Source organism: Gopherus flavomarginatus, unplaced genomic scaffold, assembly GCF_025201925.1.
Source record: "Gopherus flavomarginatus isolate rGopFla2 unplaced genomic scaffold, rGopFla2.mat.asm mat_scaffold_1399_arrow_ctg1, whole genome shotgun sequence".
Lineage (NCBI taxonomy): Eukaryota > Metazoa > Chordata > Testudines > Testudinidae > Gopherus > Gopherus flavomarginatus.
This window is the reverse complement of record NW_026114691.1, coordinates 4,632-9,522: the sequence shown is the minus strand read 5'-3', so window position 1 is coordinate 9,522 and position 4,891 is coordinate 4,632. Positions and strand designations below refer to the sequence as shown.

General features: G+C 48.2%; 1 non-coding gene across 1 annotated transcript; it reads left to right on the top strand.

Moving 5' to 3' along the window:
• The first annotated feature begins 2,074 nt into the window (after positions 1–2,074).
• TRNAV-AAC (transfer RNA valine (anticodon AAC)) lies at positions 2,075–2,147 on the top strand. The gene has a single exon. It is a non-coding gene; the product is annotated as a tRNA-Val (tRNA).
• Positions 2,148–4,891: the final 2,744 nt, after the last annotated feature.

The window sequence follows — 4,891 nt, the reverse complement described above, 5'->3', positions numbered from 1 at the left end:
CTGCATTGTTCCTGTGTGGGGAATTGAACCCAGGCTGTCTGGGTGAAAGCCAAGAATCCTAACCAGTAGACCACATGGGACTTCCATAACACATTTACATGCTCATATTCAATAACACAATTAAACGTAGCCATTCAAAGTAGCCATTTAAAAGAAGCCATTCAAAAAACTTCAAAAACAGACTTCAAAGAGAAATTGCAGAGTTACAACTGATCTGCAAACTTAACACCATTAATTTGAGCTTGAAGAGGGACTGGGGGTGACTGGCTCACTACAAAAGCAATTTTCCCTCTCTTGGTATTGACACCTCCCTGTCAATTACTTGGAGAGAGCCACATCCACCCTGACTGAATTAGCCTTCAACACTGGTTCTCCCCTTGTATGGTAACTCCCTTTACATCATGTTCCAATATATATTTATGCCTCTATCTGCAATTTTCACTCCATGCATCTGAAGAAGAGGGCTTTTTACCCACAAATGCTTGTGTCCAAATAAATCTGTTAGTTCTTAAGGTGTCACCGGACTCCTCGTTGTTTTTGTGAAATAAAAGCAAAATGCACTCTAAGCTGATCTTAACCCTTTCAATGCCCTTACAAACTTAGATGCTTCTCACCACAGGCTGGCTGGTGGCTTTTCAGCCAGGCTCTCCCCTTTCGTCAGCGCTTCAGTTGCTTGGTGTGGGGGTGTCTGTAGATGTAGGTGGACGAGAGAGACAAAGCATGGCAAATGTCTCTGCTTTTATCATGTCCTTTCTTCCCTCTTGGCTTTGCTCCCCCTTCAGAGTCAGGTGAGCATCACTGCGTCTCTCCAAGCAAGTCTGAGCAATTCCCCTGGGGTGTCCTCTTGCAGGTAAGTGATTGCACTGTAGCTCCCTTGCTGAACAATGGCTGTTGATGGGTTGTTTGACACCCTGTCCGGGTGTTGGTTACTTTCCTTGCTGTTGTCACTGGGGAGCTAATATTTGGCTGACTCTCCCACCTTACAGCATAGTGATAACCACACTGCACAATTCTCATAACTTCATATGCATGAATGGTAAACATCTATGGGTAGAGAAATGACTTTCAGCAGATCATATCCTTTCCCCTCATACCTTACAAGGCATGCTCTGTATATAAGATCACGATTATATGAAAATGAGGAATATGGGGGTTACAGCACACTCCCCCAAAGGTACAGAATGTCACACTGAGATTCTATTTTCATTTGTTATGTAACAGCATTAAAGAGATCCAGTGACTGACCAATGGCATTTTCAAGTGCTAAAATAGCAAGCGCTGTTGGTCTCTCATTGGCCATCAGCGACTGAAGATACGGTTTAATGAGCCAGAGCTTCAAGGCGAGGGTGGCTCTGTCCACTGCCTTCCGTTGCGCTGCTGGGCACCAAGTCCCTGGCGGTCAATATGTGAAGCTGGGAGAAGAGAGTGGGATGGCAAGCGGTGGTAGAACTTTTGCCACCAGGGTCTAGCTGTCTAACTTCCTCTTCGTACTGCTGGGCCCCCGTTGCCTTCAGGTAACACAGGAACTAAGGCAGGAATAGGGTGAGGAAGCAAGTAAAGCCGAGCAAGGAAGGCAAAAGTTAATCTTATCTTCATGGGCAGCTCGCAATGACGTCCTTTTTCTGTGCCACAGCTGACAACAACATCTCAGACAGAAAAGTAACAGGCCAAAAAGAAACCTAGCAGCTGCTGAAACAGTTCAGTTGGGAGCGTGCTAGACTAACAGGCTCTTCTATCCTCCTTTATGCACGGGCGGGATGTTTTCTGAGAGTGCAGCAGTTCCTTTAACTGCCACGAGTCCCTCATTTCAGGCTATGCAGCAGGAAAAGACAGCATGGGCTTCTGCACCGAGTTGGCCCACCTGACCTTTCATTCTTCTCTTGCTCTTTGTCAGCAAGGAGAAGAAAAAGAAGCTCTCCCTCAAGCTGGAGTCACACGGGCGAGGTAAGGACGACTTCCTGAGTGCTGGCTCCAGTCCTCTGCCCTGCCAGCTGACCTATCGAGGGGCTACCACCACATTCTCTAGATTTGACCATCGGTCTGTGCCAGAGTGAGCAACAACCCAGTAGGAGGAGTTTCTGTAGTGTAGTGGTTATCACATTTGCCTAACACGCAAAAGGTCCCTGGTTCAAAACCCGGCAGAAACATGCTGGCTTCCTTTTCCCAGATCCCCTTGTTATTCAGAAAGGCCACTCCTCCTATTGGCCTGTCCCTGGGATAACTCCAACCCCTGCATGACAGAGGATGCTGACAGCAGTGGAGAAAGCACCTTGGTGTCAGGCTGGAGAATCTAGAGTAGTTAGGCCAGTCACCATTTGGAGGCTTGGGGCTTGGCCACCTCTGCTGTTGGAGGTTGGCCTATAGAGGCTCTCACTTCCTGCTGGGCTCCTTTGCGTGACTGGCCAAAGGAGGAAGTGAGGCAGGAATGGGGCAATAGAGGAAAGTTGAGCTGAGGAAGGCAGGGAAGAAGCTGTGCGGCTAAGTGGGGTTAGTAGAGCACCACCCTTCATTCTGCAAAGCCTGGGGAGGTGTGGTTGGCTACTGGGAGGTAGAATCCTGTGCCTGCCTCTTGGCTTCCCAGGAGTGGCTACTTGCAGCCCAGGAGAAGAAGGGAGGTTCTGGGTGAAAGGAAAACAAGCAAAGCTGAGTCCAAGTGGAGAATGGCGGCTCCTTTATGGCCAACCTGGGGGCATGACTGATGGTTTTAGAGGTGGAGGCTGGGCTGGCTGTGAGCAACTGGGATCCAGGAAACCCCCACCTGCCCTTCTGAGGGCTGAACCCATGGAGGTGCGGTTGGCTGCTGAGAGACAGACCCCTGTGGCTGCCTGTTGGCATCCCAGGGATGGCTACTTGCAGCCCAGGAGAAGCGGGGTCCTGGGGGGAAGGAAAAGCAGCAATGGTGAGGCTGAGTGGGCTCCTTTCTGGCCGAGATGGTGGACTGTGGTGAGTCTGGGAGTTGCCTGTAAGCCATAAGTGGACGTAGTGCAGTGAAAACTGCTGCTCCATTCTGGCCGACCTGGGGGTGCCATGGATGACTTGGGAGTGGGGGCAGCGCTGGCTGTGAGCAAATGGCATCCAGGAAGCCCCAGCCTTCCCCTCCAGGGGCCGAGTCTTCTTCTCTTCTGCCATGGGGAGCCCGACCTTAAGCCTGCCCAGCATGTGCAGCAGCTCGAGCATTAAGCCTTCCTGTGTGCATAACTGAACTACGCCCTAGTGTAATAAGGTGTAAAGTTTAGATTGTGAATTTATCTTTAATTTCCATGGTAATTTACTTTGATCTTTTATTCCTACCACTTATAATCCTTAAAACTCCATCTTTCTGTAGTTAATAAATCTGTTTTATGCTCTACTTAAACTGGTGTATTTTGCTCGAAGTTCTTGGGAAATCTCAGCTCCATTACAAGGCTGGTTCATGTACTATTCACAGTGAGGGAGGGGTGGACCCTGTGTAATAAACTCACACTGATCAGGCTTCTGATTAAGGCAAGATGGTATGATCCAGAGGTGCAAGGATGCAGAGCTGTAGGGGGGGAGACTTTCTATCATTAGTGTTATGAGTGGCTGCAGAAGCATTCATGTAATTCAGCTGGCTGTGTCCCTACCTACGGATGTCTGTGTAAGTGCAATATCTGCCAGAGATTCACAGCTTGTCTCAGCATCATGTGTGAGAGGGAGCCCAGGTGGTGGGACAAAGGGCTCAGGGGTCCCACTGTTCAGTTGCATCCCATAGATCCCATCACAGACTTTCAACAACCACAGCGGGTCCTCACTGAGACAGAGAGAGATGCCAAAATAGTGATATCCAGTGCCAGCAGACATCAAACTATCAGAAATTCTGTGAACAGAGAAGACCCTGCTAGTGGAAAATGGCTTGTGAGGTATCATTAGAAAATGCATAACCTACTGAATATTATCCTCCTGTTAAAATGTGTAGTAACACTGTATGTAAAATTGTGAGATTTTACAGTATGATATTACTGAAAAAGTTACAGTTCTGGGGAACACCCACAGACCAGTTCCTCAGAGACAGAAAGGCAAACAGCTGGTCAAACAGCCATTCTCCTGCAGGGGGAAGGTGTGAAGACATTAAGGGCTGGTCTACACTACAGGGGGAAATCGATCTTAGATACGCAAATTCAGCTACGTGAATAATGTAACTGAAGTCAAATATCTAAGATCGGATTACTCACCCATCCTCACCGTGCGGGATCGATGTCCGCGGCTCCCCCTGTCAAATCAGCAACTCCGTTGTGGTTGGTGTTGTTCCGGAATCGATATAAGCACGCTCGGGGATCGATATATGGCGTCTAGATGAGACGCCATATATCGATCCCCGAGCAATCGATTTTAACCCGCCGATACGGTGGGTAGTCTAGATGTAGCCTTACATTCCATCACAGGGACCTATTGAGGCTGTTGTGGAAAACGACCACAGGATTAATATTTGAATCAGCTCAGCCTGAGGCTCTTTTCTTCGTTACAAGCACGCAGGGCGCGACAGCTATTGGAATACTGTTCCTGAGCTAAAAATCACACAAGCCTTTTACAGCTTAAAACCACAAACAATGACACATACGTTGCACGTTAATTTCCTTATTTGGAATATATTGCAAAATATGATGCAGGTCAAAAGCAAGCTGAACAATCAGTTTTCCATATTTGGCCTTTCCTGTTATTTTTATTACACCTGGTGATATGGGAGCAAGACTCTCCATGTCTCAAGAAATGTCACTACCAACCTAGGCCATTTGCACATGCTGGGGTGCAATCCAGATCAGCGAGGAGTTGTGTCATCTGTAATCCTGGGTGAGATTCAGTGTTCTGCTGCTGGAGCTCCCCTGTCTGGATACTCCCAGCCAGCGTTCAAGGACGCACTGAGTGTCTGTATGAT